Genomic DNA, 13,929 nt, shown 5'->3' on the forward strand with positions numbered 1-13,929 from the left:
TTGCTTTGTCTTCCCCGTGGAAAACAGAATGGCTGTAATGGACCTGTAGTGTGTGTTCCTGTTAATACCATAGATGTTTCAAATATTCTCCCACGTAATGAATGTGATGACCACATGATAAGAATAAAACTGAAACGGAAATTAACATACAAAGGCCATTATGAATATAAATTTGTCAGCACTGATCATGTCAGACATGCGCTGTCTTATTTGATGAGACATAATAAGTGGTATAATAATGTGGAGTTTAATGAGCAGTGGGTAAACTCTTTGAATGCAACTGATGAATCAGACAAGGATGCTGAGGATTTTGAAATGGAGGAACAAGATGTTACAGATAAAAATGATGATGACAATGGAGCTGGAGATGACCCAGACGAAGATATAACATATATTAAAGAACAAAGTGGTCTTTTGTCAGACACATCACTACAACCTGTTGATTTGGGTTCAGAAATAATTGATCAACATTTTCATGATGTACTAAATGTTGCTCCAGGCGAAGGTAACAGTCCTGTCAGGCTTCTAACTGCTAAAGACAATGAGGCAAAGTGTTTCCCTGTTCTCTATCCTACTGGTGGTCCAACATTTCATGATGAAAGACAGGAAAAAATTACATTGACACGATACCTAAATGCAAGATTACTAAATGCAGATGGACGTTTTGCACACAGCACAGACTTCATTTTTTATGCACAGTATATATCAGAAGTTGATCAAATTATTTCTAATGTATCAATTGCACTGAGGAAAGGTTGTGAAAAAAATAGTTTAAAGGTAACACAAGATATGCTAACAAACTCTGATTCCTTGCAAAGAATACTAAATTATGATGAAGGATATAAGTTCTTAAGACCAGTAAGAGGAACTCCTCCATATTGGATGTCTGCGCAAAAAGATCTGTTTGCCCTGATAAGACAACTAGGCATACCAACATTCTTTGCATCTTTTAGTTCTGCTGATATGAGATGGCCTGAAATGATGAGCACTATTATTAAACAAGAGGGGAAACAAAGAAATGTTGATGAGCTTGACTGGTCTGAAAAATGTGGACTCATAAGGAGAAATCCTGTCACTGCAGCAAGAATGTTTGATCACAGATGGCATTGCTTTCTAAAAAATGTAATAATGTCACCAGCCCAGCCTATTGGCAAGATAAAAGACTACTTTTACCGTGTTGAATTTCAACAGCGTGGTTCTCCTCATGTTCACTGCCTGTTCTGGGTGGAAGATGCTCCAAAGCTCAATGATAATGATGCAGAAAATGATTGTCTGGTTGCTGAGTTCATTGACACTTACATCACTTGTGAGACACCACCAGAAGCTGATACTGTACTTTACGAAACAGTGAACAGTGTTCAGAAGCACAGTACAAGACATTCAAAAACATGTCGGAAGAAAAATACAGTTTGTAGATTTAATTTTCCACGACCACCATCCAGTCGTACGTTTATTACAAGACAAACTAATGCAGACGAGTTGAAAGGAAAAGATGAAGATGACACAGCAAGTGCAATTATAAAGAAAGTCAAAACAGCTTTAAATTCTGATGTCAATTTTGATTCGGTTGATGCCTTTTTTTCATCTATTGGGATTAATCAAACTATCTTTGAAAAAGCATACAACAGGTGCACCAAAAAGAAAAGTATTGTCTTGAAAAGAAATCCAAAAGATGTTTGGGTAAACCAGTATAACAGAGATTTGCTGCGTGCTTGGCAAGGGAACATGGATATTCAGTATGTCACAGATGCTTTTTCTGTAGTGGTCTATATAATCAGTTACATCACAAAAGCAGAACAAGAAATGGGACTGCTACTTCAGCGCGCGCAAAACGAAGCGATGAATGGAAATGTTGATGCTAAAGCGTCATTAAAACAGTTGGGAAGTGTCTATCTGCACAACAGAGAAGTTTCTGCTCAAGAGGCAGTGTACAGACTGACAGGCATGCATTTGAAGGAATGTTCTCGTAAAGTACAATTTATTCCAATAGGACAAAATCCAGTAAAGATGAGTTTGCCTTTGAATATGCTCCGAAACAAAGTGGAAAATGACCAGTCTGATGATGAAAGCAGTTTTTGGATGACAAGTCTCATTGACAGGTACAAAAACAGACCAGAGAAAGAACCACTAGAAAATCTGTCTTGCCAGTTTTTGTTCTGAGTACAGAGTTCTGACCAAATCAGAGGTTTCCTCACATAACAAAACAGGGAAAAATAAAATAATTAAACTCAATAATAACAATGGCCATGTCAAATGAAGGACACGAACTGAACCAGCAGTAGTGAGGTATCCAAGGTTTTCACCCACTAAAGATCCAGAAAAATATTATCATTCATTGCTGCAGCTTTTCTTACCATATCATGAAGACTGTGATCTGAAGCCGAGCAACTATGACACATATGAGGAGTTCTACAACTGTGGTGTCATAAAAAGTGGTTGTGAAGTCAAACAAGTGAAATCCATTGTTGATGGCAACAGAGAATTGTTTGAAAGGGAAAATGACAAAATAGACCGAGCTAAACAGCTTTTAGAGCAAGATATGGATTTAGAAGATGCTTGGGCCCAGATTTGTCCTGAAACAGAAAAACAGCGCGATGAATGCATAGAACTGATGAAGGATAAACTATTGCCTGATGAAGATGACACTCAGGAACTTATTCCAGATCTTACAGGAAACCCTCAAACTGCGTGTACCATTGAAACGAACCACACTACAATGCCAAGAGATGATGCACTGCATTTACTGAGGTCACTAAATGAGGAACAATCTGCTGTGTTCTACAAAGTGCGAAAGTGGTGTCTACAGAAAATACTTGGACAAAACCCTGAACCATTTCGATTATTTCTTACTGGTGGAGCAGGCACAGGAAAAAGTCATCTTATTAAGGCAATACAGTATGAGTCTTCCAGACTGTTATCTCAGCTGTCTGAAAACCCTGATGACATTACTGTACTTTTGACCGCTTCAACCGGAGTCGCCGCATATAGCATCGGAGCTTCAACGATCCATCATACATTTTCAATTGGTGCAAACGTCAGACTGCCATATCAGCCTCTCAGTGATGACAAAATTAATTCTTTACGGACAAAATTGGGTAATTTGCAAATTTTGATTATTGATGAAGTGTCTATGGTTGACCATCGTCTTTTGTCATATATTCACGGAAGGCTGCGACAAATAAAACAAACTGGTGACTACTCTCTCTTTGGAAAAGTGAACATTCTTGCAGTGGGAGATTATTTTCAGCTTCCGCCAGTTAAAGGAACGGCTCTCTATGCTGATGCAAAAGGAGTAAACCTATGGGAGAATAACTTTGAACTTGCTGAATTAACTAAAGTTGTTCGTTTTACATGAACATTTATTAACCTGTTAACCGTTGCCAGAGCGTCGGCGCACTGAAGCGTTTTTTTTTTTATTTAGTTCAAATTTACTATCAGATTTAATGTTATACCTTGACAAACTATACATCATTAAAAATATATAATACTCAAGATTCAGTATTTGACCACTATTGTATTCTGAGAAACTTATAGTGACAGTTATGTCTTAATTTGTGTCAGGAGTTATGAAATGAAAAAATGAGTCGATACCTTTAATATGAATTATGAGCGTCAGCTGGTCCATTCATAAAAAACACTCCGTGCTGTCGTCATGACAGCGATTCGCAAAACATCGTCCCTCAGGGCTTTAGCTCAAAAATGTGCAGACTTGGAGAAATATTGATATATTCTCATTAGGGCTGTCAGTTAAACGCGTTATTAACGGCGTTAACGCAAACCCATTTTAACGGCGTTAATTTTTTTATCGCGCGATTAACGGTCTTTTTGGCCTAGCAAACTTTGTAGTTTTTTTTCACATGCTTTTGCAATAGGACGCGGCATGGACGTTTTGAAAGCGCAAGCGGATCTAGCTAGACCGGAAACAAAACAACAGGCACGCCGCACACACTTGTTTGGGCTTGCGAGCCGGATGCGCGAGCGCGAATCTCTCTGCTCGCGCGTGGAATATAATGTGCCGAGCACGAATCTCTCTGCTCGAGTCGCGCGCTCTCAGATACACGCTGCTCTTGTTAGAATTTTCTCTGGGCTCGCTCAGACAATATGTGCCTGCACTTAAAACGTGTTCAGTGCAATCGCGAATCTCTCCTCTTCCCCAGCTAACAATTTTAGGTTATAAGAACGTTTTCATAACGTTCCCATTAAGTTATAAAAACGTTATTTCTGAATGTTATAGGAACGTTCAAAACGTCCAGTTTTGAGTGGATGACGAGCGCGAGACACCGAAATGGATGCCAATAAGATTCTGAATGGAACGTTTACTTTTTAAAAGTTGCCAAATGGTTCCATTGACGAGACCAAAGTGATCTGTGTGTTTTGTCGTTGTGAACTGAGCTATCATCATCGCAGCACGTCCAGTCTGAAATACCACTTGATGATGGCCAAACACACACACACACACACACACACACACACACACACAGCTGATGCGAATTCTCCGCCCCCTCGTCAATATCAGGACCTCGTCAGTATTTCTTTCACCCTTTTATTGATGGACAGTGTTACATTGTGTGAGAGATTATTTGCTCCAAGTAAGAATGTTTTAGTGTGAAATTGAACACAATAAATGCCAATGTTGTTTTCAATAAAAAACATTTGCACAAAGCAAGCCGATCCACTTTTCCATGTTGATAAGAGCATTAAAATGAGAAAAAATAATGGGACAAAAAGAAATCAAGAGACATTTAGAATAGATAAAAATGTGCGATTAAATGCGATTAATCGCGAGTTAACTATGACATTAATGCGATTAATCGCGATTAAATATTTTAATCGTTTGACAGCACTAATTCTCATAGATTCACATCATATTTCTATAGACAGGAATAATATTTATTGAATTTATACCCAAATGCGTCGATGTAATCATTATGATCGCTTCTTACTGAGATGTGCTGTGTTTTCAATTCATACCAATAGCCTGAGGGCGCTATATGCACAATAACAGTCCATATATGGACCACGAAGAAGACCCATAGTCATGTGACATTCCAGGACGTCACTGATACAGAAAGTAGCTGACAGAGATCGCTGTAACATGCAGATAAAGATGTTTTGAAGACAATAAACATGATTGCAATTATATTTGAGGTACCTGTGTTCTTCAAGCCATGCCAGGTATTTCATAATAATAGATTATATTTATAATGTAATGCTAATCGATATAGATTTCATCATCGTGCAAAACACTATAAATAATACATTTTCTGTCGGATTTTTTTTTAATCTGAAGCCAAATTAGATCACAGAAGATTATTTAAAACACTCGACTTGCATTATAAAGTAAGTTTGGAGCACAAACATGGTTTTAATCTCATAAATGGTCGTGTATTGATGGTGTGCTAAGCTAACATGCTAGCTAGCCCAGGTGCACCTGCCACCAGCAGTTATTGTTTTATGATTTTTTTCTAAATAGGAATGCTTACTGAAATGTTTCAGTGCATTTGATACCAGTTTCAAATATTTAGTGAGAACTTTGATAAAAGAAATTAGGGTTTGAAACCCTATGAATAGCCTGTGAATAGCCAGTCGTTAGTAGCTATAATGCAGACAAAAGAAATGCATATTCAGAGCCATAACCAGTCTGGAGAGGTGTAAATGTGTGCAGGGAGAGACTCACACTGAATGGGGCTCGTTTGCACCACAAAATAATAGAGACAATAGACTGAATAGATGACTCAGAAGATGACTAAACATCAGTTTGCATTTTAGAGTCTAATCAAAATAAAGTAATTTGACATGATCTTGAAAAACATTTAACTAAATACAGAGTTTTAGACTTATCATTTTCAGATTTTAAATATAAAATGGTCACACATATGGCTTTAGCTGCAGTGCATTTCTAGATTGCTCCAGGGCCAACTTCAATGTTATTTTTATGAAGATGTTTCATAAAAATAAATCTCTAATAACTTTACAAAACTTTGAAGCTATTTAAACATTTCTTTTTCATTATGACAATCATTATTTCTACATTTACAATAAACTACTAGGTGTCAGCTTTCAAATGAGATCATACTTGTGCTTTTAGTGCAAAGGGTTCATGAACTGTATCTGATTAAGTTTGGGTATGCCATTTCTGGGGATTTTTCAAAAGTGGCCTTGAAGGTTAACAGGTTAAAGGAACGGCTCTCTATGCTGATGCAAAAGGAGTAAACCTATGGGAGAATAACTTTGAACTTGCTGAATTAACTAAAGTTGTTCGAAAACAAGATCCAAGTTTTGCTGAAATGTTAAATCGGCTCAGAGTACGTAAGAAAAATGAATGTCTTACCACTACTGATATTGCTATGTTGAGAAACTGTGAAACAGGGGAGAATTGTAATGATCTTCACATATTTGCTACGAATGCCGAAGTTGATAAATACAACATTGAAAGACTACATGAATGTTGCCCAGACGCAATCAGTATACATGCTCAAGATTATGTGAAAAATTCAAAAACTGGACGAATGGAACGTAAAGTTGGATTTCATAGGAACATTTTCAATTCATGTTTGTCTGCATGTGTTTCCCTGGGTATTGGAGCAAAGGTTATGTTAAAAAAAAATATTGATCTTGCAGACGGTTTAGTCAATGGAGCTTTTGGAAGCGTGGTCCACGTCAGTGAAAGTCGAAATAATGATGATGATTTCCCATCAGCCATTCATGTGGAGTTTGATAATCCAAATGTCGGTAAAATTCAGAGATCTAAAACACACCAGAGATTCTCCCAAAATTCAACAGTAATTGAGGTACAAGAAGACCAAGTCACAAATGATGGTTGTATTAGGCGTCAGTTTCCTCTCAGATTAGCATGGGCATGTACAGTTCACAAAGTGCAAGGACTCACAGTAGATAAAGCTGTTGTATCACTTAAGAAAATCTTTACAGCAGGGCAAGCATATGTTGCATTGAGCCGTGTAAGATCTCTCAGTGGGTTAATAATTGAGGACTTTAAAGAGTCGGCTATATTTTGTAATGACAAAATTGAGTTGGCCTTGAAAGATATGCCAAAATTCCCTTTGGAAGAGTACAGTTCCACTAAATCCCTTGGTACATTCAGAATAGCGCTGCTTAATGTACAAAGTCTGAAAGCTCACTTTCAGGATGTTATTGCGCATAAAGCTCTAATGAATGCTGATTGTATTTGTTTGACAGAAACATGGCTGAATGCGGAGGACAAAGCACAAGAACAACAAATACCAGAATTTGTGTTCAAGCACAACCCAAGAGCTAAGTGTTATGACAACAGTACTGCTGTTTTTAGTGATATAAAACACCAGAGGGGCGGTGGAGTTGGAATATATAGTTCTGACAAAATTGAGTGTAACATCTTTACTCCTGAGAACTGGAACTTAGAATGTTTATACTTTACAGTTCCACATGTCAATTTGACTGCTGCTCTCTTGTATAGACCCAACTCATATAAAACTGACATGTTTCGACAACAGCTATTACAGGTTCTTGAAGAGGTGGAAAAGCATCCAGGACAGAAAATAATCAAGGGGAGCCTTTAACGAAGACATCATTACTTCATCTACAGTTGTGAAATTAATGGAAACCCATGGATACAGTCAACATGTACAAACTCCAACAACGGAAAAAGGTACATTAATAGATCACGTTTATACTAAAGATATGGAAGGTATAAGTATCGACGTTGTGCAAACTTACTATAGTTTTCACCAGGCAATACTCATTTCACTGCTGTGATCAAATTTGTGGTAAAGATTCCGCCTGCCATTGGGGGAGGGGGAGGGTAGGGAGGAAAGACACGAGACAAGGCGGCTCCCTAGGGGAGGGAAGGTACTGGAGACCGGGTTGGCTGGCACAGGGGTTGATTGGCACAGGGTTCATTTTTAAATGTTTGTAAGTTTTCATCAAACTACTGAATGTCTTGTTAATTATGGTTAAACCAAACTTTTTTCCTTTTTTATCACTTTAAAAAAGCTTCTATGTTCCATCGATATAAATTTCTTATTTCTCAAGCTCCCTCTTCAGAATAGAAACTCTGATTCACCCTTATCATGGTCACCATGGTGTGTAAATTACCACTAAATGTTTATAGAGCAGATATTTGAATAAGCCATTGCCACTGTTGACAAGATGATCAGCCCAAGGTTATCTAGATTCACCAACGCATTGGGGGCAAGGAGTCAAGTCACAAGGCCACTCCAAAATTGTTTAACTTGTTTTTATTTTTTTAGATATTTGTTTTATGGTTTAAAACTGTGCCAATCAACCCCATAATACATAGCTAGTGGATTTTGAGTAGGGAATGTTGAAGGAATTGGGGCATAACATAATGGTAGTAATAGCAAATAATGTTTATTTATAGACTTTACATTTACAAGACTGTAAAGCAGCTGTCTAAAAATTAAAATTATTTTGTTGTGACGTTTATTGTGAAATCAGTACAATGGGTAATTTGTATATTTAATATTTATATATATTGTATATTTTTTATATAATATTTATATTGTATATTGTTTTTGTCACAGTCTTCGTCTGCACCTGTCTGTCTTAGTCATCTTCACTACACTTCCCAGAATCCTCCTTGTCTCCACACCTGAACTCACTCCCTCACTTACCAGCCTGTTCCTCGTTATCATAATCTGTGTCACCTGTCTTCACATCGTTATGGTTCATTTGTCTCTGTATTTAGTTTCTTCTGTTCAGTCTGTCTTGGTCGGTTCTCGTCTATGTAAAGTTATAGTGTTTTGTGAGTGTACCCTCTGCCTGCCTGTACCTGTTTGTTGTTGCTTTTGAGTAAATCATGAATTGGAGCTTTTTTTTGCCTCAGCCTGTCTTCATCTACACCACAACCGTGACAGAAGAACCGACCAAGACAAAAGATGGACGAAGCTGGATCAATTTTGTGTTCTATTACCCAGAATGGCCGTGGGATAGAATCTTACGTAGAGGAGTTCATTAAATACAGCCATCAAACCTCGCTCTCTGATCAGCAGTTGGGGGATCTATTTTGGAGTGGACTCAATTCACACTTCTACTCGTGGATCCCGCCCAGAAATCCCGGTGAGACCATTGAGTGGTACCTGGATCTTGTGCTGTGGTTGAGTGGCTCAACCCTCACCGTAGGCGAGGTTGATGACATCGCCACTCAACCACCGTCTCCAGCCATCTCCACCACGCCTACCATCAAACCAGCCTCCGGATCAGTATATGGACGTCCAGGACTGGTTTCCTGCATCGCCGATCCCCCACTTATATCAGCACGTCCAGCCAGAGACCGTCCAGCCAGAGACCGTCCAGCCAGAGACCGTCCAGCCAGAGACCGTCCAGCCAGAGACCGTCCAGCCAGAGACCGTCCAGCCAGAGACCGTCCAGCCAGCTCTGGAGGAGGCAGTGCTCCTTGTGAGATCCATGGCTGTTTTGTGTGTGTGGGCAGCACACACATTCGTCACAGCCCATGAACCTAGCTCGAAGCCCTCTTCACCGCTGGTCCCGTCCAGCACAGAGCCTTCACCGCTGGTCCCGTCCAGCACAGAGCCTTCACCGCTGGTCCCGTCCAGCACAGAGCCTTCACCGCTGGTCCCGTCCAGCACAGAGCCTTCACCGCTGGTCCCGTCCAGCACAGAGCCTTCACCGCTGGTCCCGTCCAGCACAGAGCCTTCACCGCTGGTCCCGTCCAGCACAGAGCCTTCACCGCTGGTCCCGTCCAGCACAGAGCCTTCACCGCTGGTCCCGTCCAGCACAGAGCCTTCACCGCTGGTCCCGTCCAGCACAGAGCCTTCACCGCTGGTCCCGTCCAGCACAGAGCCTTCACCGCTGGTCCCGTCCAGCACAGAGCCTTCACCGCTGGTCCCGTCCAGCACAGAGCCTTCACCGCTGGTCCCGTCCAGCACAGAGCCTTCACCGCTGGTCCCGTCCAGCACAGAGCCTTCACCGCTGGTCCCGTCCAGCACAGAGCCTTCACCGCTGGTCCCGTCCAGCACAGAGCCTTCACCGCTGGTCCCGTCCAGCACAGAGCCTTCACCGCTGGTCCCGTCCAGCACAGAGCCTTCACCGCTGGTCCCGTCCAGCACAGAGCCTTCACCGCTGGTCCCGTCCAGCACAGAGCCTTCACCGCTGGTCCCGTCCAGCACAGAGCCTTCACCGCTGGTCCCGTCCAGCCCAGAGACCCCTTCACCGCTGGGGCCGTCCAGCCCAGAGACCCCTTCACCGCTGGTTCCGTCCAGCCCACGGACCCCTTCACCGCTGGTTCCGTCCAGCCCAGGGACCCCTTCACCGCTGGTTCCGTCCAGCCCAGAGACCCCTTCACCGCTGGTTCCGTCCAGCCCAGAGACTAGTAGTGACTCTGTCACTCTCCCCATTCATTTTTTGGGGGGGGGCCATAGGGCTCCGCCATGGCCGCCCGAAGGGTCCTCACCGCCATGGCCGCCCGAATGGTCCTCACCGCCATGGCCGCCCGAAGGGTCCTCACCGCCATGGCCGCCCGAAGGGTCCGCACCGCCATGGCCGCCCGAGGGGTCCGCACCGCCATGGCCGCCCGAGGGGTCCGCACCGCCATGGCCGCCCGAAGGGTCCGCACCACCATGGCCGCCCGAAGGGTCCCCACGGTCCTGGCCACGCCCATGTCCTGCTCCGCCCTGGCCACGTCCTGCTCCGCCCTGGCCGCCTTCACGTCCTGCTCCGCCCTGGCCGCCTGCACTTCCTGATCCGCCCTGGAGGCTTCCCGTCTCAGTTTGGCCACGCCCTGGCCAGCCTTCAGGGCGCCCGCCCCCCCCACCCCATTGATGTTCTACGGCGCGAGGTCGCGCCTTGTTGAAGGGGGGCGTTCTGTCACAGTCTTCGTCTGCACCTGTCTGTCTTAGTCATCTTCACTACACTTCCCAGAATCCTCCTTGTCTCCACACCTGAACTCACTCCCTCACTTACCAGCCTGTTCCTCGTTATCATCATCTGTGTCACCTGTCTTCACATCATTATGGTTCATTTGTCTCTGTATTTAGTTTCTTCTGTTCAGTCTGTCTTGGTCGGTTCTCGTCTATGTAAAGTTATAGTGTTTTGTGAGTGTACCCTCTGCCTGCCTGTACCTGTTTGTTGTTGCTTTTGAGTAAATCTTTGAATTGGAGCTTTTTTTGCCTCAGCCTGTCTTCATCTACACCACAACCGTGACAGTTTTTTGTTTGCTTTTGTTTTTGGCAAGATTATTTAAAAGTTTTATTTATAATTGTGTCAGCCAACCCAGGTCTCCTCTTTTTTTTTACTTTTTTTTTTACTTCTCACTAAATGTTTTTTAAATTTATTAAGCTTGTATTAAGATTTAATCAGCAAATTTAGGGTATTATGCAAAACCACACCCATTAGTATTATCACTTTATAGCATGGTTGTAGCTTGAGATTTTGACTATGGGGCCAGACCATCATATAAGGTATTCAAGTCTGTAGGATTCAAATTACATATTTACTTTTAGTAGTACTACATTTTACACATTAAACTTTTTTTAAATAACAGCCTTTTTTGCATCAGTTCTGAACAGAGATTCAGAATGGCTTTCTCAATGCTATGTCCATACTGTAAAGTTGCATGTGGAAATTTGTTTCTTTCAGTTTGTCAGTAGAACCACTTCTTGAAGTAGTCATTTTTTATTTTCTAATATTTTGTACAATAAACGGGCATGTCAGATAAATTGACATCAAATTCAAATATTTTTCCCGAACTAGCTAAAGTGTTTTTCTTCAATATTGCCATTATACAGCACATTTTATGCTGAGTACTTTGAAGTTGTGTGGTTCTACTTATAGCACTGTTTTCCTTCCCTATTGTGTAATACCATTATACATTTTGTGTACAGCTAATTTTATTTATTAATTTAAGTAAATTATGGTTTTAAAAAAAAGATGCCAAAAACTGTACTGTTACTTTCATATTATGTAGCAGAAACATTTCTCAAGCCACAATCTGGAGTTTATGGACAATTTAACTTCCCAATTTTCATTCAAAAATGTTACCATGTCATCCTTCATCTGAATTAAACAAGCAACCTCTACTCCGGTTAAAAAAGAACATTTCATCTCTTACCATCACACAAACAACAACACAGGGAAAGAAAAAAAAAGTTGAACAAAGAAACATCTTCAGAGAGACCTGATGTGAGTATGTTTATTATTTATTAAATGCTGTTTTGAATGTGCTTTTCATAACCATATTATTCATACATTTTCTTAATATTGCATAAAACTACATCAAACAACAACATTTTGTTTTATTGTTTTGTAGGACTATGAGGACACTACCATCATCTTCTGGTTTAAAACAACTGACCGTCTGTTCATCTATTTGAGAAAAAAAACCTACTTCATTTGATGCACAGCAGACAACAAGACTGCAGTTCGCTAAAACTATGCTCATAAATACAGAATTCATGTGAGTATTTATAGTTTTTGCATATTCAGAATTTTTTTAAGTTATAACATAATAAAAAAAAAAAATCTGTTATGTTTGTAGGAATACTATGAGGACATTTCGAGATTAAACAGGATAATACGCAGATGTGGCATAGTCATGACAACATGGATACTTCCATTCACAGCAGAAACTGTTCACAACCGGACAGTGGTACCAGAAATAACTCTTTCATATAACATTTTCTTTACACTTTATATTACAATGTGAATACAACGTATATTCAATGCCTTAAGAAATAATTTGGTAGTATACTTTGTACAATGTAAACAAAATGATATTGCACTTACAAGTGTATATACTATTTATTTTAACTAAATTACAAATGTACCTAACATGTATTGACAACTCCCATACGTGTGGTTTTGCATAATAGCCAAGGCTCAAAAGTAGGACTGAAAACTTGCTGGTTCAAGCTTAAGTCAGGTTAAGGAAGCCACTAGACATCAACATTATATATGTATTTTTCTGTTTCTGTTTTAGGACTCCTATTTTAATGTTAATTTTGTTCAAATTTTCCTGTTTACATACTGTTTTCAGTGTTACCTAGGTTTGTAGTGTTCTTATTTTGTTTCCTTGGTTAAACATTATGCTTACTTGTGTCTATTTTTTCTTTCTTTCATTATTATCTCTATTCAAACTCCTCTGTTTCTTCAGTTTATTGGTAGCGATTATTTTAGTTGGCTAAGTTGTTTGGTTTTGATTTATGTTGACTTGGCTGCACCTTTGCTGCTCACTCCATTGGCTCTACTATATGGCCTGTTGTCCCTCTGGTTCAACATATCCCTCATCATTCAGACTTTGTCCTGGTCTGAGATCCCCCTGGTTCCACAACAGACTTCCAGGCCTACTGCGATGCCTGCACCGTCCCATCTTTCAGCTCCACCGGGGACCTTCATCCCTCCAGCTGCACCTTTATCCTCATTCCCACCGGCTTCACCTTGTCCCGCACATCTTCCGTCTTCACTTGGCCCACTGGTCCACTGGTATCACACTGGTTCTCCAACCCTCTGGCTCCATCAAGGTAACCCACTCTGTCATTCATACTGAAAAACATCTTTAAAATGACTTGATCTGAGCATATTTAATATTTATAATTGCTGTTTTGCATATATTAGTATAATATAATTTGCATACTATTTGTTTAACATTGTATAAAACTGCAATAAACAACAAAATGTTGTTTTATTGTGTTGTAGGACTATGACATCATCTGTCACATTCTAGTTAAAACAACAGACTCTGCCTGCACCCTCCAATAATTTGGCTCCTGTAGTCCATCCCTCCAGCTCCACCATCTTTTTCACTCCCACCAGGTCTACCTCAATCTGCAGATCTTCTACGTCCACCTTGGTCCTCCAGTCAAGTGGTATCACCTTGGTTCTCCAGCCTTCCTGAGTTTGCCTTGGTCTTCCATATGATCTGCACTGGTCTGCACCACCTCCACCATGAGCCTCTAT

The 13,929-nt window shown here is 40.9% G+C and overlaps 1 pseudogene; it reads left to right on the top strand.

The window, feature by feature from the left end:
* Nucleotides 1-213: 213 nt before the first annotated feature.
* On the top strand, nt 214-13,497 carry LOC143713537 (uncharacterized; annotated as a pseudogene).
* The last annotated feature ends 432 nt before the right edge of the window (nt 13,498-13,929 follow it).

Source organism: Siphateles boraxobius, unplaced genomic scaffold, assembly GCF_051911475.1.
Source record: "Siphateles boraxobius isolate OS27281-9 unplaced genomic scaffold, OSU_SipBor_1 52, whole genome shotgun sequence".
NCBI lineage: Eukaryota > Metazoa > Chordata > Actinopteri > Cypriniformes > Leuciscidae > Siphateles > Siphateles boraxobius.